This window comes from Phyllobates terribilis, unplaced genomic scaffold, assembly GCF_046119375.1.
Source record: "Phyllobates terribilis strain yellow unplaced genomic scaffold, ASM4611937v1 Scaffold_1__5_contigs__length_1240528914, whole genome shotgun sequence".
NCBI lineage: Eukaryota > Metazoa > Chordata > Amphibia > Anura > Dendrobatidae > Phyllobates > Phyllobates terribilis.
Genome location: NW_027362761.1, coordinates 619247640 through 619269082, shown reverse-complemented (window position 1 = coordinate 619269082; position 21443 = coordinate 619247640). Strand labels below are relative to the sequence as shown.

The 21443-nt window shown below is 46.5% G+C and overlaps 1 protein-coding gene across 1 annotated transcript in view; it reads right to left on the bottom strand.

The window, feature by feature from the left end:
- The window catches only part of LOC141154086 (uncharacterized), a 61110-nt gene that overhangs the window by 12891 nt on the left and 26776 nt on the right, over positions 1-21443 (bottom strand). The window lies entirely within an intron of this gene.

Genomic DNA, 21443 nt, shown 5'->3' with positions numbered 1-21443 from the left:
CTTTCAGACTTTAGTGTTGCTAGTATGTGGCTTGATCTACACACCTTGACCGGCTCAGCTGTTGCCTGTGATCTCCTGGACATCTTGCCTTTGTCTATGGCTCCCTACACTCCTCCACCTGCCTGCCTGCAGCTTCTTGATGTCCTCCACCTGCCTGCAGTTTCCAGCACTCTGCCCGCCTGCCTGCGGTTTCCTGATGTCTTCTGGCTGCCTGTAGTCTCCAGCATTCTGCCTACTTGTGGTATCCTCTCTCTTGGCTGTCCGTGTCTCACCTACCTGCTGTGCTGATACCCGTGCTCCATGTGCCCACCCCAACCTTGAGCTTGGAGGATTCACCTCACCTGGTAAGCCTAACAATAAGAAAATTACTAGACCTGATATCATGGTAATGGCGCAGATCTTATCGGAGGGAAGCGCTCCATTTGGAACATGGTGCATTGCCACAGCGAGCTGTATCTCCCAGCACTGAGCATTGATTATACTTCAGAATCTGCATTTATTAGATACAAGTCAACCCAAATACCTCCCCTCAGATGGGGCTGGTCAATGGGATGCGGCTTTGATTCCAAAAAATGAGGAGATCCCCAACCTTCAGAATATCTGAAGGTCGCAGTCAGGAGATATTAATGCCATATTTCCTATCATGATTTTAGCTCTGTGTTACAAGAACGTCTCTAAGTTCAGATATGGCAAGACAGGTTTCATGAATTCGTTGGAATCCTGGGGGAACCGTTACTCAGGGCGACCATAGGCTGCAGATTCTCTCAGGCACACGATAGATTCAATTGCTGACTAGACACATCTGACAAGAGTCTTCATAAACAGTTGAACAGTGGAGTTTAATCAAGTACGGCCAGTACCGTTTAACTCTTTGAAGCAACAGGCTTCACCACAGTACAATCTATTAAAGCAGGTACAGTAACAGCAGTCTCTTCAGTAGCATAATTCAGCACAGATTAGATCTCTTTGCAGCACACTTCTATGCATACACAACCACAGGCTGTTTCTTCAAAGGGACTCAATAGTCCACAGCCTTCTTTATTCTGCATGGAGTCCAGTCCTTCCAGTCCTTATCTTTCTGCCTCATAATACTCTGCACTCTTAGTTCAGGGAATCTATCTGACCCATGTTTAGTTTCCCTCCTGACCTGAATTATGTTTACTTGCCTTCTGTGAGATGCAGATCACACACCACCTTTCTCTTAGGCTCCAGCCAGACAAATAAACAAGTTCCCCACAATCCCCCTGGGGCTCTGCTAAACACTCCCTGTCTCATGTGACTGTGTTAACCCCTCTAGTTGCTGGATGCTTTTGAAGCACAACACTACTTCTGCATGTCACATCTCTATAAATAGGTAATATGGTATATTTAACATTATTCATCTGGCCAATATTAAGTCGGGCTGATGAGCAGACTTCAAAGTGATGTAAGTAAATTACGGTCGCCACTTCGCCATGATGCCGAAAATATGTTTCCCATAACTATAAGACCTACTTCTGTCATAAAAAAAACAATGTTCATAACTGGACTTCAAAAAGGAAACTGGATTCCAGAATCGGAATCTTCAATAAAAAAAAACATTATTCCAAAAAGAGATAAAAAAAAAGTCGCAATTCCAATGCTGATTATGGCTAGCAAATGCATTTCAGACAGTTGTCCTTAGTCATAGCAAATAAATCTGTGAACAGGTAAGCGTGTTTTGTCATATCCTAAGAAGCACATGATTCCTCCGAAATAATGAAAGAGAATAAAGGTCATGGCAGATAAATCATAAGAAATAAATCAAACATAAAAAAGCAAAATTCAAGAAACAAATCCAACATACAAATATATGTAATGGTACGTATAGAAAAACCAACCGAGGATAATTCATTCATAGTGACAAATGATATCTTGTCGGGGAACCTAGTCTGTAAGAGATAAATCCACCATGACTAACCATTCAAAAGTTTCCTCTAATGGGTTTATTAACACTTTCAATACCCTTGCTTTTACAAGAGGAGACATCACCATGATCTTCCTCTGAGAAATGTCTTGAAGTTGTGGAACATTTGAATATCAACTTATTTTTGGCATCTGATAGATGTTAATATCAAAAAGTGTCGGCCTAAAGAAAAAAGCCCAGATGACCAGAGTTTTTACCCCAAAAAACATATTTTATTCAACGCATATAACAACATTAAAACAGCATAGTGCTCCAACAAAAAGGATACACCATCCACCTCATTAATATCCTTAAAATGATTAAATACTAGTAAAATACATATAAGAGCAAATAATAATAGGGCCATATACTCCCAATAATTCATAAAGTGACATGTGCGCTGTGCAAATCAATCACCAGGATTATAGAATTAGATAGTCCTAATGAGAAATGCCTAAAGGAACTCCCTGGGAAATTGTACAGCCCTATATACATAATGGTAAATCTAGAACATGGGTTAGATCAGGGGTCTCAAACTCGGCTGGCTATATGGGCCGCACACGGAAAAAATTTAATTTGAGGGGCCGCATTCTTTGCAGGACAAAGTGACACTTTTAGTGATACCATTTTTTTTTCTATGCACCTTTTGAACATTTTTGCTGTTTTGTTTTTTATAGTTTGGGTCGTTACGGATGTGGTGATAATAAAACATGAACTTTTTTTTGTTTACTTTAGTTTAGATATAAAGCAGCATTTTTAGTGGCAAAATATTTTTTCATGCTTTATTTTGAAGTTTTTCTGCCAAAATCTTGTAGTAATGTGCCCCACCCTGGTCTGCATCTTGTAATGTCCCCCATCTTTGTCCCCATCTTGTCATAATATTCCATACTGGGCCCCATATTATAGATATGTCCTCATCTTGTAGTAATGCCCCATCCTGGTCCACATCTTGTTGTAATGTCCCCCTCTTGTAGTAATGTCCCCAGCCTGGTCCCCATCTTTTAGGACTGTCCCCAGCCTGGTCCCCATGTTTTAGGACTGTCCCCAGCCTGGTCCCCATCTTTTGGGACTGTCTCCAGCCTGGTCCCCATGTTTTAGGACTGTCCCCAGCATGGTCCCCATGTTTTAGGACTGTCCCCAGCCTGGTCCCCATCTTTTGGGACTGTCTCCAGCCTGGTCCCCATGTTTTAGGACTGTCCCCAGCATGGTCCCCATGTTTTAGGACTGTCCCCAGCCTGGTCCCCATCTTTTTGGACTGTCCCCAGCCTTTTCCCCATCTTTTAGGACTGTCCCCCCCAGCCTGGTCCCCATCTTTTAGGACTGTCCCCAGTCTGGTCCCCATCTTGTCGTAATATTCTATCCTGGTCCGCATCTTGTTGTAATGTCCCCATCTTCTAGGAATGTCCCCATCCTGGTCCCCCTCTTGTAGTAATGTCCCCAGCCTGGTCCCCATCTTTTAGGACTGTCCCTAGCCTGGTCCCCATCTTTTAGGACTGTCTCCAGCCTGGTCCCCATGTTTTAGGACTGTCCCCAGCATGGTCCCCATGTTTTAGGACTGTCCCCAGCCTGGTCCCCATCTTTTAGGACTGTCTCCAGCCTGGTCCCCATGTTTTTGGACTGTCCCCAGCATGGTCCCCATGTTTTAGGACTGTCCCCAGCCTGGTCCCCATCTTTTTGGACTGTCCCCAGCCTGGTCCCCATCTTTTAGGACTGTCCCCCCCAGCCTGGTCCCCATCTTTTAGGACTGTCCCCAGCCTGGTCCCCATCTTGTCGTAATATTCCATCCTGGTCCCCATCTTGTTGTAATGTCCCCATCCTGGTACCCCTCTTGTAGTAATGTCCCCAGCCTGGTCCCCATGTTTTAGGACTGTCCCCAGCCTGGTCCCCATGTTTTAGGACTGTCCCCAGCCTGGTCCCCATCTTTTAGGACTGTCTCCAGCCTGGTCCCCATGTTTTAGGACTGTCCCCAGCATGGTCCCCATGTTTTAGGACTGTCCCCAGCCTGGTCCCCATCTTTTAGGACTGTCTCCAGCCTGGTCCCCATGTTTTTGGACTGTCCCCAGCATGGTCCCCATGTTTTAGGACTGTCCCCAGCCTGGTCCCCATCTTTTAGGACTGTCTCCAGCCTGGTCCCCATGTTTTTGGACTGTCCCCAGCATGGTCCCCATGTTTTAGGACTGTCCCCAGCCTGGTCCCCATCTTTTTGGACTGTCCCCAGCCTGGTCCCCATCTTTTAGGACTGTCCCCCCCAGCCTGGTCCCCATCTTTTAGGACTGTCCCCAGCCTGGTCCCCATCTTGTCGTAATATTCCATCCTGGTCCCCATCTTGTTGTAATGTCCCCATCCTGGTACCCCTCTTGTAGTAATGTCCCCAGCCTGGTCCCCATGTTTTAGGACTGTCCCCAGCCTGGTCCCCATGTTTTAGGACTGTCCCCAGCCTGGTCCCCATCTTTTAGGACTGTCTCCAGCCTGGTCCCCATGTTTTAGGACTGTCCCCAGCATGGTCCCCATGTTTTAGGACTGTCCCCAGCCTGGTCCCCATCTTTTAGGACTGTCTCCAGCCTGGTCCCCATGTTTTTGGACTGTCCCCAGCATGGTCCCCATGTTTTAGGACTGTCCCCAGCCTGGTCCCCATCTTTTTGGACTGTCCCCAGCCTGGTCCCCATCTTTTAGGACTGTCCCCCCCAGCCTGGTCCCCATCTTTTAGGACTGTCCCCAGCCTGGTCCCCATCTTGTCGTAATATTCCATCCTGGTCCCCATCTTGTTGTAATGTCCCCATCTTCTAGGAATGTCCCCATCCTGGTCCCCCTCTTGTAGTAATGTCCCCAGCCTGGTCCCCCTCTTGTAGTAATGTCCCCAGCCTGGTCCCCATCTTTTAGGACTGTCCCCAGCCTGGTCCCCATCTTGGAGGACTGTCCCTTGTGCCGTTCTACACATACAAGAGGAAAAAAAAGATTATTCTCACCTGTCCTCCGTTCCCTTGGCGTCCTTTCTGCACCTGTGGCCGCAGGCACCATAGACCCCGATCGCGGCCCGGTCCAGGAGCTGCCGGCAGCTGCGCTTCAGTTCAGTGTATTGCCGCGCAGAGACCGGCTCTCTGCACAGCAATACCAGTGTCAGTCGCCGGCCCATCAGAGGCTAGCAGATGACATCTGCGCGTGTCAGGGACGTCATACGCCGCTGCGCTGGGACGCAGATGTCAGCTGCTGACCTCTGATAGGCCGGCGGCTGACACTGGTATTGCTGTGCAGAGAGCCGGTCTCTGCGCGGCAATACACTGAACTGAAGCGCAGCTGCCGGCAGCTCCTGGACCGGGCTGCGATCGGGGGCTATGGTGCCTGCGGGCCGCATGAAGTTGCCTGTAGGGCGTGTTCGAGACCCCTGGGTTAGATAGTCCTTAAGGTAGGTATGGAGAACAATTCCACACCTTATCTCTCCACAAATATACCCAATATTCTATATTGATTATTGAAATTACAGTGTCCGACAAATGACAAGAATAGGGGCATCCATGCTTCAGGACCATCAGGGATCAACCAGGTGAGTACTGTGTAACACTATCCAAATATCAGACCGGCCCACACCCAGATCAGTGTGCCAGTTCTTCAGCAGAACCCTCCTGAGTCAGACTACATCATCTAAAATCTAAGAAAAAAATGTAAGGATAAAAACATACCAACACAATAATTAAAAACAACCCTAACCACCCATAAAAAAGTAAAGAGGGTCACCACTAGAGATGAGCGGTGTTCGACTAGAACTGTTCGCCAATCTCAAATTCGAGCTGTTTTGGGCGGTGTTCGAGTTGTTCGACGAACCCGAACGATTTGCAAAAAATTCGGCTGTTCGAGGTTATGTTCGATAACTGTTCGTGCACCAAAAGCGTGTCCTGCATGTCTGGCGCTATTTAGAGCACCAATCATGCAGGGATTGTCTGCCACTCACTGTAATGCCACAGCCATGGTGGTTGTGGCATTACAGTGATTGCCCAAATCGATGGGAACAGTGCCAACAGTGAAACATGAAAAGCCAGCAATTCAGCAGCTGCATACACCGGTACCCGACAATTTAGAACCGAAAGAATAGAGCTTCACACATAGATTAGATAGATATAAACATGTCAGCCACATATATACGAAGTACAGTGAAAGTGCTGCTTACTGTACTTGTCATTTAGTGTAAAGGATTTATTAAAAAAAATAATAGTGTTTTCATGCACCGTCTCTTTAAGAAAGCCGGCCGGCAATTCAGCATCTGTACCCGACAATTTATAACAGACAGAATAGAGCTTCACACATAGATTAGATAGATAGAAACATGTCAGTCACATATATAAGAAGTACAGTGACAGTGTTGCTTACTGTACTTGTCATTTAGTGTAAAGGATTTATTAAAAAAAATAATAGTGTTTTCATGCACCGTCTCTTTAAGAAAGCCGGCCGGCAATTCAGCAGCGGTACCCGACAATTTATAACAGACAGAATAGAGCATCACACATAGATTAGATAGATAGAAACATGTCAGTCACATATATATGAAGTACAGTGACAGTGTTGGTTACTGTACTTGTCATTTAGTATTAAAATAAAGGATTTATTATTAAAAAAATTGGCGTGGGGTTCCCCTTAATTTTAGGCTCTAGCGGAGGTTAAGCAGACAGCTGGGGCAGATGTTTGAAGCCTGGGAAGGGGGTAATACCCACGGAGCTTCCCAGGCTACTAATATCAGCCCCCAGCTGAATACATAGCCTTTACTAGCTATTAAAATGGGGGACCCCCCAAAAAAAATGACGTGGGGTCCCCCCTAATTTAATAGCTAGCAAAGGCTAGGCAGACAGCTGGGGGCTGATATTAATAGCCCAGGAAGGGAGCCATGAATATTGGCCCCCTCCCAGGCTAGAAACACCAGCCGTCAGCCGCCCCAGAAATGGCGCATTCATAGGATGCGCCAATTCTGGCACTTAGCCTCGCTCTTCCCACTGCCCTGGTGCGGTGGCAGGGGGTAATAGGGCTGGGGTTGATGTCAGCTTATAATGCCAGCTGACATCAAGCCCAGGTTAGTAATGGAGAGGCGTCTATAAGACACCCCCATTACTAACCCCATAGTCAAAGTTAAAAAAAACACAAACACCCAGAATAAAGTCCTTTAATGGAAATAAAGACACAATTCTTTATTGTTCTAAATTAAACCATACTTACCATCACGCCCATTCCAGCTGAAGCCAACGATCTCCTGTAATAAAAATAAAATAATAAAGCAACCTCATCCTTACCTTTCCATGGTTCCCACGACAGCTTCAGCTCTGCTACATCGAGATGACAGGCTGGACTGCAGCAGAACGCCGCCATCCAGCCTGTCATCCCGCAGACACTGAGAAGCGCAGGCATGCTTGCGCTCTGCAGTGTCTGGCTGTGACGGCATAAAGATGAGACGAGTTCATGTCCAATGAACTCGGCGCACCTCATGCACGTCACTTACAGCGTGGGAGAATTCTCCTGCACTCAGCGCTTCAGCGTGGGAGAATTCTCACGCTGAAGCGCTGAGTGCAGGAGAATTCTCCCACGCTGTCAGTGACGTGCAGGAGGTCAGCTGAGTTCATTGGACATGAACTCGTCTCATCTTTATGCCGTCACAGCCAGACACTGCAGAGCGCAAGCAAGCCTGCGCTTCTCAGTGTCTGCGGGATGACAGGCTGGATGGCGGCGTTCTGCTGCGGTCCAGCCTGTCATCTCGATGTAGCAGAGCTGAAGCTGTCGTGGGAACCATGGAAAGGTAAGGATGATGTTGCTTTATTATTTTTCTTTTATTGCAGGAGATCGTTGGCTTCAGCTGGAATGGGCGTGATGGTAAGTATGGTTTAATTTAGAACAATAAAGGATTGTGTCTTTATTTCAATTAAAGGACTTTATTCTGGGTGTTTGTGTTTTCTTTTAACTTTGACTATGGGGTTAGTAATGGGGGTGTCTTATAGACGCCTCTCCATTACTAACCTGGGCTTGATGTCAGCTGGCATTATAAGCTGACATCAACCCCAACCCTATTACCCCCTGCCACCGCACCAGGGCAGCGTGGAAGAGCGAGGCTAAGTGCCAGAATTGGCGCATCCTATGAATGCGCCATTTCTGGGGCGGCTGACGGCTGGTGTTTCTAGCCTGGGAGGGGGCCAATATTCATGGCACCCTTCCTGGGCTATTAATATCAGCCCCCAGCTGTCTGCCTAGCCTTTGCTAGCTATTAAATTAGGGGGGACCCCACGTCATTTTTTTGGGGGGGTCCCCCATTTTAATAGCTAGTAAAGGCTAGGTATTCAGCTGGGGGCTGATATTAGTAGCCTGGGAAGCTCCGTGGGTATTACCCCCTTCCCAGGCTTCAAACATCTGTCCCAGCTGTCTGCTTAACCTCCGCTAGAGACTAAAATTAAGGGGAACCCCACGCCAATTTTTTTTAATAATAAATCCTTTATTTTAATACTAAATGACAAGTACAGTAACCAACACTGTCACTGTACTTCATATATATGTGACTGACATGTTTCTATCTATCTAATCTATGTGTGAAGCTCTATTCTGTCTGTTATAAATTGTCGGGTACAGATGCTGAATTGCCGGCCGGCTTTTTTAAAGAGACGGTGCATGAAAACACTATTACTTTTTTTAATAAATCCTTTACACTAAATGACAAGTACAGTAAGCAACATTGTCACTGTACTTCATATATATGTGACTGACATGTTTCTATCTATCTAATCTATGTGTGAAGCTCTATTCTGTCTGTTATAAATTGTCGGATACCGCTGCTGAATTGCCGGCCGGCTTTTTTAAAGAGACAGTGCATGAAAACACTATTATATTTTTTAATAAATCCTTTACACTAAATGACAAGTAGAGTAAGCAACACTGTCACTGTACTTCATATATATGTGACTGACATGTTTCTATCTATCTAATCTATGTGTGAGGCTCTATTCCTTTTTGTCTAAATTGTCGGGTACCGGTGTATGCCGCTGCTGAATTGCCGGCCGGCTTTTTTAAAGAAAGCGTCTTCTGAGCAGTTTGTCAGCTTTTGGACACCTTTGAAGGTGTTTTCTATGTGTTTCTATGTGTTTTTGTTTGCCTGCCATTGGTTTTAACGGTGTTCGACGGTGTTCTAAGGTGTTCGACGAACAGTTCGACAAACAGTTCCTCGAACATCCCGGTGTTCGACGAACCGAACCGAACCCGAACACTACGGGGGTGGCTCAACACTAGTCACCACATGAGTTACAAAAATAGACCAAAACCCAATATTTTTGTTCAGACCGTACAGATTTACAGTATTGAGCTTATAAATCCAGCAGCTCTCTGCCTGTGAAAGGACCTTGAACAGGTCTCTTCCTCTAGAACCCAACGATACCTGATCCATCTCTTTGATCTTCAAAAGCCTTTTATCACTATTGTGGAGATGTTTAACATGTCTTGGTAAGGTCTTTACATCACAATCCTCCTCTATATCCTTAGATTTTTCAATATCCCTCATGTTCCCTCGTACCCTGACCCTACGTTCTCGGGTGGTCATGCCAATATTTTGAAGAACTTATTTACTTTTGACCAGGTTTTGACATGCTTTACAGGGAATCTGCTTTACGGAGGAAAATTTTGAGAACCAAGCTGCCGACCTATATTCAAGGTTCAGAGACGGGGGTACGGTCATAGGGCAATCAGGCGAGGATACAATAGGGCAAAAAGCATCTCAAGGGATCAGTTGCTTTACAATAACAATCAAAAGAAAAAAATGGAAACATCCGACCAAGTGAGATTGATTACTTCCTTTAGCCAGTGGAAGGAATTTACCAACATTATTTGTAAACAATGGAAGGTTCTCCAAATGGATCCTATTCTCGGACGAATAATCATGGATAAACCAAGCATTACTGCAAAAAGATCTAAAAACCTGAAAGACCTACTTGTCCAGAGCCATTACAAAAAAGGGAAAATCAAGGAAGACTCCTTTCCCAACCACATCAAAATCTTTTGCCCTTGTGGGCTTTGTAAAGCATGTCAAAACCTGGTCAAAAGTAAAAAATTCTTCAACTCTGATAGAACTAGAGAATTTATTATCAGTTGGTTTTTGACCTGTTGTTCTAAAGGGGTGGTCTACTTAGTGGAATGCCCTTGCCAAAAAATTTGCATGACCACCCGACAACTTAGGGTCAAGGTACGAGAGCACATGAGGGATATTCAAAAATCTAAGGATACACAGTTGTGCTCAAAAGTTTTCATACCCGAGCAAAATTTTTCCTTTCTTGGTCTTGTTTCAGAAAATATGAATGATAGCAAAAAAACTTTTTTTCCCCATGACTCACAATCCAGAAACATCAGTGGCTAGATGAAAGATGCAAGAGTCTGTCTGGATCCCAGAAACTCACTCAGCTTTTATGCACACACACTGATTACAAGCAAACAGGTCACAAGTGAGGATTTTACCTTTAGTGGCCATTCAAACCCATTTATGTCAAATTCTGTGCATGTTATCAGGACAAAATCACCAGGGTGTGTGAACTTCTGATCAGGGTCGTTTGAATGTTTTTGGTTGTCATTAAGATTTAAAAAGATAAAACATAGTAGTCTGACAATAAATGGCTTCACCCAACCAATAACCATGAGTGGAGAAAATTTTTTTTGTTATCATTCATATTCTCTGAACCAAGGCCAAGAAAGGAAAAATTCTGCCGGGGTATGTAAACTTTTGAGCACAACTTGTAGAGGAAGATTGTGAAGTAAAAACCTTACCAAGACACTTTAAACATCTCCACAATAGTGATACAAGGTTTTTGAAGATCAAAGAGATGGATCAGGTATCATTGGGTTCTAGAGGAGGAGACCTGTTCAAGGTCCTTTCACAGGTAGAGAGCCTCTGGATTTATAGGCTCAATACCATAACTCCTTCCAGTCTGAACGAAAATTTTGGTTTTGGGTCTTTTTTGTAACTCATGTGGTGACCCTCTTTACTTTTTTTTATGGGTGTTTAGGTTTTTTTTAAATTAGTGTTGGTATGTTTTTATCCTTACATTTTTTTCTTAGATTTTAGATGATGTAGTCTGACTCAGGAGGGTTCTGCTGAAGAACTGGCACACTGATCTGGGTGTGGGCCGGTCTGATGTTTGGATAGTGTCTGGGTGTGGGCCGGTCTGATGTTTGGATAGTGTTATACGGTACTCACCTGGTTGATCCCTGATGGTCCTGAGGCATGGAGGCCCCTTTTCTTGTCATCGGCTGGACACTGGACGTTCTTCACTTTCATGATTGCTGGACGTTTCATTACTTGTTTTTGGTGGATCGCCGAAATGAGGAAGGACATTTTTATTAATATGGTGTGCTTAGACTGTACAGTTAAATGATCTTTTAGATTTAGAGGGATTACTGGGGTTATGTGAGGTATGGTGGTAATTACATCTTAAATGGTTTTATATATAATATTGGATTTGGATATTTTGATGTGTTCATCTAATCACTTACCCAGCTTTACATCACTTGATTGATACCGTGCACATTATAAGGTGCATGATATCAATATTCCTTATACGGCTAAGGTATATTTTTATCCCTTTTTTCACCCAATGTCTTTATATAGACATTTAGTTTTGGGTATAATTTTTGTATATTCTTCTATAATTAGAGCAAAGATTGACATTAATTATTTTGTAACCTGTCTACGCTTCACTATTACATATTGGTCAGTGCTGATCTTATATATATTCCCTGCACTTACTCATCTACTGGGGGTATTTTATTATACACTATGGCATATACTCATCAATGATGGTTTTATATATTATTATTTATATTGAGCGTATGCCCGTATTGGGATTGTTTAGCTTGCAGCACACCATGTTATTTGTGTATCCTTGTTGATTTCCTTTATTAATGTTAGTTATTGTCCTCTCTTACCTGCCGTTAGTCTGTGCGCATGAGCGCCGCTGTCACTCCTGGACCTTTGACCTCTTGACCCAGGGCGCACCTGCATACTTGCCACTGCTAGACAGTGGTGGTACGCTTGTGTTCTACCGTCGGTGGGCGGAAGTGTTCCTCAGGAAGTGACGAGCGGTGGCGCATGCGCCGTTGGAGACACGTGCTATTTCCACACTTCTGGCACCACGCTATTCATTTGAGCTACGGCCATTTACAACTGTTATTGTGTGGAGTGCCCTATTTAAACAAACTCCCCACTACCCAAAAACATGCTCCCTGACAAAGTAAGGGCGAAACGCGCGTGGGGGCACGGGGACACACACTCTATACTCATTCCTTTCTTGTAAGTATATGTAATTTCAATAATAAAAAATTGCTGGAATATTGGGTATATTTGTGGAGACATTAGGTTTGGAATTGTTCTCCATACCTACCTTAAGGACTATGTAACCCATGTTGTACATTTACCATTATATATATATATATATATATATATATATATATATATATATATATATATAGGGCTGTACAATTTCCCAGGGAGTTCCTTTAGGCATTTGACATTAGGACTATCTAATTATATAATATTGATTTACACAGCCACATGTCACTTTATGAAATATTGTGTCTCCTCTTTGCATGTTGTTTTAATGTTATATGTGTTGAATAAAATATATTTTGTGGTTAAAATCTCTGGTCATCGGGGCTTTTTTGTTAGGCCCACATTTTTGGTATTCATATTTGCTTTTGGAGTTAAAGTCCTTATACCTGTATTGGATTCCCTTAAGAGTATAATGTTATTTATCTGATAGATGTTGTCTGATGTGGACCTTCAGGATCTGTCGTGTATCCCACATATTGGATATTGCAAGTTGTGCAGGTAAGTACAGTGGGGAAATAAAGTATTTAGTCAGCCCTCAATTGTGCAAGTTCTCCCACTTACAAAAATGAGCTCGGCCTGTAATTGACATCATAGGTCGACCTCGACTATGAGAGACAAAATGAGAAAACAAATCCTGGAAATCACATTCTCTGATTTAGAAAGAAATTTTTTCAAATTTTGGTGGAAAATAAGTATTTGGTCAATTACAAACAAGCAAGATTTCTGACTCTCACAGACCTGTAACTTCTTCTTTAAGAGGCTCCCCTGTCCTCCACTCATTACCTGTAGTACTGGCTCCTCCGTCCTCCACTCATTACCTGTAGTACTGGCTCCTCTGTCCTCCACTCATTACCTGTAGTACTGGCTCCTCTGTCCTCCACTCATTACCTGTAGTGCTGGCTCCTCTGTCCTCCACTCATTACCTGTAGTACTGGCTCCTCTGTCCTCCACTCATTACCTGTAGTACTGGCTCCTCTGTCCTCCACTCATTACCTGTAGTACTGGCTCCTCTGTCCTCCACTCATTACCTGTAGTACTGGCTCCTCTGTCCTCCACTCATTACCTGTAGTACTGGCTCCTCTGTCCTCCACTCATTACCTGTAGTACTGGCTCCTCTGTCCTCCACTCATTACCTGTAGTACTGGCTCCTCTGTCCTCCACTCATTACCTGTAGTACTGGCTCCTCTGTCCTCCACTCATTACCTGTAGTACTGGCTCCTCTGTCCTCCACTCATTACCTGTAGTACTGGCTCCTCTGTCCTCCACTCATTACCTGTAGTACTGGCTCCTCCGTCCTCCACTCATTACCTGTAGTACTGGCTCCTCTGTCCTCCACTCATTACCTGTAGTACTGGCTCCTCTGTCCTCCACTCATTACCTGTAGTGCTGGCTCCTCTGTCCTCCACTCATTACCTGTAGTACTGGCTCCTCTGTCCTCCACTCATTACCTGTAGTACTGGCTCCTCTGTCCTCCACTCATTACCTGTAGTACTGGCTCCTCTGTCCTCCACTCATTACCTGTAGTACTGGCACCTGTCTGAACTTGTTATCAGTATAAAAGACACCTGTCCACAACCTCAAACAGTCACACTCCAAACTCCACTACGGTGAAGACCAAAGAGCTGTCGAAGGACACCAGAAACAACATTGTAGCCCTGCACCAGGCTGGGAAGACTGAATCTGCAATAGGCAAGCAGCTTGGTGTGAAGAACTGTCAAGAGACGCTTTAGATATTGGTCCCATCTTACCATTACATCTCTGACAGAGATCTTAATCTATGGGAACATTGTAGACAGTGTTGTGTTATAGACAGAGGTAGATAATTCTCAGTGTTACCATAGATTAGTCAGTGTTACTGTGGACTACAGTCAGTTACTATAGATTATATTGGGTATTACTATAGATTATATTATTACTATAGATTATATTGGGTATTAGTATAGATTATATTATTACTATAGATTAGTCAGTGATACTATAGATTATATTATTACTAAAATGCTTCGCACTGAGCATGTCCGTGACCTTGCGGATCATGATTGGTGGTTTGGCACCCACCTGACCCGGTGACCTGGCACCGCCTGATTGGTCACGGGTGTCTTCACCAATGGTGCGACAGTGGGGCAGGACTTAAACTTTAAAAGGCCCGCCCATAAACATGGCAGTGCGCTCAGATCATTTGAGCTTATGATGCTGTTGTGTGGACGTCTGTGCCACGTGTAGATTCCGCTAGGCAGGTTAGCTCCATAGAGGCAGGTAGCTTCGTCTGGCAGTCTGGCTCAGCCATAGGGGTCGCCTAACACCCCGCCCGAGCAGCCTGCAGACGTCCTGTTCACGGCTATCGTCTATCAGACACGTGGAGTGATATCCTGCTGTCCGGTAGCGCGCCGGCTGGAGGCACGTGTTCCCTGTCGGCGTAGTCACATACGCATCCTAGCGCCGCCACTGTAGTCCCTGTGCAGTTAACAGGACTACAGATAGTTTTTCTCCGCCTATCTCTCGTGCTGCTGACGCGCCCCCTGGGCCATGTTGGGCAGCGTTGCGCATGCGGGGAATACCCGGAGCCGGATCTGATAGGGGTAGTAGTCCTCGTGGCGGTGACCCGGTCCGTGCCCAGGGTGTCAAACTAAGTGGCGGAATTTAGAATAAAATAAGATGTTATAGAGTTCGACTACGCCACCCGTGGATTGCGGTCAGTAGGGACCGCCGCTGCACTGCAGACCGCTGAGGCTGATGTTATCTGTGCAGCTGAGAGTGGGATGACTCCCCACGGGAGGAGTATTGCCTCAGGGCAGCTACAGTGGAGATGATGATGGGAGTGATGGTGTGGGTGTCCCAGTACTGATGGTGCAGGTGCGGCGAAGAAACACAGAGGCTTGAAGTGCAGTTTCCAAAGCTTTACTCACTGTTGGTGTTCAGATCACTTCGGCCAAGAGTGACCACCCGAGCCGTGCTGCGTTCACCAGGGGAAGGACTCGGTCAACTCCCAGGCAATTCCGGAGTGTGGATCAGAGCTCCCTTCTCTTTCCTTTCTCTGGCCGTCCCCACCAGGGACCCACCTTTGTCCAGCTCCCTCGGGCCTTTTGGTGGCGAAACCTTTCCCGGTTTCCCTGACCCTATCCGGTATGCCTTCCTGGTGGATATGGTGAGGGGTCGCGCCAAGACTTGACCACGACCTCCGGTTCTTGGCTAAGGATAATTGGCCTCCACCAGTTTGGGATCCGGCACCCTGTTCTGCCAACCCTTCACCCGTTATCTCGTGGGATCTCAGGGTTCCCTCCTCTCTTGCGTCTCCGGGCCTTTCCTGGTGTTTCTGTTCCTTCTCCTTTCTCTTTCTGCTATCTCAGGCCTCCACTCCAGGCCTGCCTCTGGAGCTGGGCCCAGACTGAGCAACAGCTCCCTGTCAGCTCTCTCTGGCTGAGCTCCTCTCTGAACTGACTACTCATCTAAGATGGTGCCCACCTTTTATACCTCCCTCCTGACACCCGAGCCCAGGTGACCAGCACCCAATGGGCTCCTACCTATGCCCAGAGTCCCTCCCCTGTCTGCTCCTACGCCACCGGGATATTCCTCCCCCCTCCCCACTCCAGCCAGGGACAGACGCTGTCGTACCTGCACATCTATCTGGTGGGAGTACCGTTGATCTGTCCCCCGGAAATGGGGTGAGTGTGGTGCATGCAGCCTACTGAGCCCCGGTCCACACTCCCTCCTTACCCGGGAGTGGAATATCACACCTCTGGTTTGAGGTGCAATACCCCTGTAGCAGCCGAGTCCTCGGGGTGCTACACTGCTAACGGAGATAGAGCGAACTGCTATACCCGTTCCTGTGAGCAGTATATCACGGAAGGGTCTATCATTTAAGTTGGTTACTTTACTTTCCACCCGGAAAGTGTTCGGCAGCAGTCCTCCAGGCTGCATCGCGGACCCCGGGGTCGGTTGCATTCCATTATAATAAAGTTGTCCGCAACCGCCCTCCTAACAGTATCTGAGCGCCAGGGTCTTGCCGAACATGGCCGACAACCAGCAGCTGCAGCGTTATATACAGCAACTGGAGACCAGACTCAGGTCTCTGGAACAAACGGTCCCGGTTGCTGATACCACTGCAGTAGCTACCCAGGCGGCTTCTCTAGCAGCCAACATGATAAACTCGGCTGCCACCGCTGCAAGTGCTCCATTACCCCGCTTTGCTCTCCCGGAGAAATTTTCTGGGGACAGTAAATTTTGCAGGGGTTTTATAAATTTATGCTCCATTCACTTGGAGATGATGGAGGCACGATTTCCTTCCGAGAGAGCCAAAGTGGGTTATGTTATCTCATTGCTCTCCCACAGGGCTCTGGAGTGGGCTACTCCACTGTGGGAACAGAATGACCCGGTTGTGGCTAATGCAGGTCTTTTTCTTAGGACCTTAAAAAGCGTTTTTCTGGGGCCTCAGGTCACGCATGATACTGCTCGTAAGCTTCTTGCGTTGACCCAGGGTTCAGTCACCGCCAGCCATTATGCCATTCAGTTCAGAACCTTCGCGGCTGAACTGGATTGGTCGGAGCAGTCGCTGATTCCGGTGTTTTGGAGGGGGCTGGCTGGGCACATTAAAGATGCTCTAGCTACCAGAGAGATTCCAACCTCTCTGGAAAAGTTAATTACACTTGCTAACCTAATTGATCTGCGTCATGCAGAATGCAAGTTAGAGCGGGAGCTTTCCAGACCTCGGTTTCGGTTGGCACTAGAGATGAGCGGTGTTCTACTCGAACTGTTCGCCAATCTCAAATTCGAGCTGTTTTGGGTGGTGTTCGAGCCGTTCGGCGAACACGAACAATTTGAGAAAAATTCGGCTGTTCGAGGTTATGTTCGATAACTGTTCGTGCACCAAAATCATAACTGGATTTTTTCTCAGTAATGATGAAAATTAATGTTAATACGCAGTTTGAGTGTACAGCGGGGCGGGGGGAGGGGCAGGGGATGGATCTCTGCAGGAACAATGAAGATCTCCATTTTTTTTTCTCTTTCCCGCATTTACAGTGGGGAGGTGCAATCTGTCAGCCTATCAGCAGCGCACACACGGAGCGAAGTGCTTTTTTTCACACAAGCAAGGGCATGTGTCATTGGCAGTGTATGTCACATGTCCTTGCCCTATAAGACCAAGCCATTTTCCCCGTCGCCACCATTTTCTCACTGCTGCAGCTGCGTGTTAGACGGCACCGCTGTTGCTGTGTGCGCTATACCTTGTTAATTTCAAGCCAATTTTCGCACAAATCTACAGATAGCTTGGGAGTAGGGAATAGTTGTGATTGCAGTCCTTTTAAGGACTAGGTTACAGCATTTCCTACGACTTTTATCAGGCAGGTCTGTGCTCTTAAATAGATAGATTGTGGGAGTAAAGACTAATTGTAATTGGAGTCCTTTTCAGGACTAGGTTACATCAGTTCCTATCAGTTTTTGCCAGGCAGGTCTGTGCCAGTGCTGTGCAAGTTTTTTTCACAGCATTTGGCTGAATCTAGCAAAGCTAATCCTTTTTGGCCTATTGCAGAGTGTGTTAGTCAGTGGAGTAGCCTATCTGTGTTGCAAGATATACCACCTGTGTATAGAATACCAATTTTTTTACTGCACCTAGTGAAGTAAAATCTTTTGGGCATAGCATCATTCTATTAGTCCATCTATACTGACCTCCATCAGGTTGCAAATTGAATATAATTTTTTTCTGCATCTACCTCTGAAAAAATATTGGGCTTCTAGCTGTGTGTGGGACTTGTTGTATTAGTCCATCTATACTGACCTCCATCAGGTTGCAAACTGAATATATTTTTTTCTGCATCTAGCTCTGAAAAAATATTGGGCTTCTAGCTGTGTGTGGGACTTGTTCTATTAATCCATCTATACAGACCTCCATCAGGTTGCAAACTGAATATATTTTTTTCTGCATCTACCTCTGAAAAAATATTGGGCTTCTAGCAGTGTGTGGGACTTTCTCTATTAGTTCATCTATACTGACCTCCATCAGGTTGCAAATTAAAAATAATTTTTATCTGCATCTAGCTCTGAAAAAATATTTGGCCTTCTAGCAGTGTGTGGGACTTTCTCTATTAGTCCATCTATACTGACCTCCATCAGGTTGCAAATTGAATATAATTTTTTTCTGCATCTAACCCAGCCAATAGTTTTGGCCTAATACCACAGTTTGGCCACTCAGCCCTGCTCGGTTCCCATCCATTGTTTTTTTGTGCAAACAACTCCAGAGTTGTGAATTAGTTAACCACCAAAATGAGTGGAAAAAGTCCTGCTGCTGGTGGAAAGGGGAATAGGCGTGTTGGGAAGGGGAAAAAGGTTGTGTCCGTGGGGTAGGTGTTAAAGCAACAGTAACATCTGCAGAAGAAAGACCATCTTCCAGCCAAACTAAAAGGTCTACTTCTTTTAGCGGACAATGTGATAAGATCCCTTTCTTACGGCCACGCCAATCGCTACAAATTCCAGATGAGGCACAAAAACAGCAGGTGCTTCAACGGATATCAAGTGCTCCTTTAAGTGGGCTCTCCTCCACATCAACTTCAACATCACAAATACTCCAGTCCTCAAAGGTGTCACCCCAATCGCACTTGCTTCCTCACAGCTCCAAAATCTCCAGCTGCCCATCTGAGTATGAGGTAGAACAGATGGTTGAGTCTGCAGAGCTGTTTACTCATACTATAGCCTGGGAATCAGAGGTTGACTCCAGCGCTTCTGTGAATCCAGACGAGGAAATGATCTGCACTGATGCCCAGAATCTTTATGACTCGGATCCAGGACCAGACGCAGAAGGTTCTGACCATAATGTAGACCCTCATTCCCAAACTGTAACTCCTGTTGGTGGAGACAATGAGGAAGACGATGATAAGACTCAAATACCTGATTGGAGCGACAACTTTAGTTTTTTGTCAGGGCAGGAACAGGTTGGCTCTGAGGACGACGGGTGTGATAACGCACAGGGTGATGATGATGAGGTTGGAGATCCCACTTACTGTCAACCCACAGTCAGCCAAGAGATGAGGTCAGCAGAGGAGGTGGAGGAAGATGCTAGTGACGACGAGGTCAGGTTGCGCCTTCCTGGACAGAGATGTAGTACTGGAAGCACGTCAACAACTGCATCCTCAAACACAACTCTGCCTCTCACCACAAGTCGTGGTGGCTCTTCAGGTCGCATGGGTGCTAAGCCTTGCATAGCCTGGGCATTTTTTCAGATCGATAAAGATGACCCAACTCGTGTTATCTGTAACATTTGTCAGCAAAAGCTAAGTAGAGGCCAAAAAATACATAGTTTGAGTACTTCATGCATGAACCGGCACATGGACATGAAGCATAAGTTGCAGTGGGAAGCTCTGTGTGCTACAATGCGGCCTAGCCGGCCGGGCCAACCACCGTCTGCCATATCTTGTGCATCCGCGGCCTCTTCATCCTCTGTGACTGGGGGGACAGCAGTCACACCTGTTTTGGGGCGCAGACCTGCCACCTCTTTACCCGCAACAGCCAGCGTGATTGGCCGGTCATCATTTTCTTTGGAGGTGGTAACACCAGCTGGTGTTGAGCGCTGTCCGACATCGATAGCACCACCTTTGGATCAAGGCAACCTAACATGTCCGCCTGTATCTTCCTCACAGACCGGCAGTTTGCCGGGGACACCCTTATCAACCCCGTCTAAGCACAATAGCCAGCCCTCGGTCCCTCAGATGTGGACAAGTAAAAGACCATTTCCTCCTAGCCATGAGAAAGCTAAGAGGTTGAATTTCACCATCTGCAAGTTCTTGGCTACAGAAATGCTGCCTTTCCGCCTGGTGGACACAGAGGATTTTCGAGACCTTATGTCCGTCGCAGTGCCCCAGTACCAGATGCCCAGTCGGCACTACTTCTCAAAGAAAGGTGTGCCTGCGCTCCACCAGCATGTCGCACACAACATCACCGCTTCTTTGAGAAACTCTGTGTGTGACAGGGTGCATTTCACCACAGACACTTGGACGAGTAGGCATGGACAGGGGCGTTACATGTCGCTGACTGGGCACTGGGTAACTATGGTGACAGCAGGAAAAGGGGCTGCTGTCCAAGTCTTGCCGTCCCCATGAGTTGTGCGTCAATCCTCTTTATGTCAAAGTTCCTCCACTGCTTCTGCCTCCTCAACCTCCTCTCGGTCTTCCACCTGCACCCAAAGCCTGTCTGGTCATGCCACAAGCTTTCTAACTGCGCAGAAGGGATCCTGCACACCTCCTTACTATGCTGGCAGTAGGGCTCAACGTCATCAGGCGGTTTTTACATTGAAATGTCTGGGAAATGTGAGTCACACAGCTGAGGAGTTGTGGTCAGCTCTGGAGAACCAATTTCATGAATGGTTGTCTCCACTGGACCTGAAACCAGGGAAGGCCGTGTGCGACAATGCTGCAAACCTGGGTGCGGCCCTTCGCCGGGGCAATGTCACACACGTGCCTTGTATGGCTCACGTGTTGAACCTGGTTGTCCAGCAATTTTTAGCCCACTATTCCAGACTAGATGGCCTTCTGCAGAGGGCACGGTCGCTGTGTGCTCACTTCCGCCGTTCGCATCCCGCAGCTCAGCGACTTACATCTCTACAGAAGTCGTTGGGCCTGCCACTTCACCGGCTAAAATGCGATGTGCCTACCCGGCGGAATTCAACTCTGCACATGTTGCAGCGACTGTGGCAGCACCGACAAGCCCTGGTGCAATACGTTCTGACGTATAGCCTGGGCCAACGAGATCCCGAGGTGGGGCAAATCACGCTGGAGGAGTGGTCTCAGATCAGGGACCTATGCACCCTTCTGCACAGTTTTGAAATGGCGACGAAGATGTTTAGTGCTGACGATGCCATTATCAGCATGACTATTCCGGTGATTTACATGCTGGAGCACATGTTAAACCGAATTCGGAGTCAGGTGGTGGCACAAGAGGAGGTGGAGGAAGTAGAGGAGGAGGAGTTGTATGCGGAAGGGCTAACATCTGCAAGGTCCAGACGGTCGGCAGCACCAAGGCGGCAGGCATGTGAGGGTGGGGGAGATGGTTTTACCAGGGCGCATGGTAGCAGCCAAACTAGTGAGGAAGGTGCAGGAGCCCAGGAAGAAGTGGAGGACGAACTGATGGAAGACTCATCAGATGAGGGAGACCTTGATCACATTTCTGTTGTGCGAGGTTGGGGGGAGAGGACAGAGGAAGGAAGCA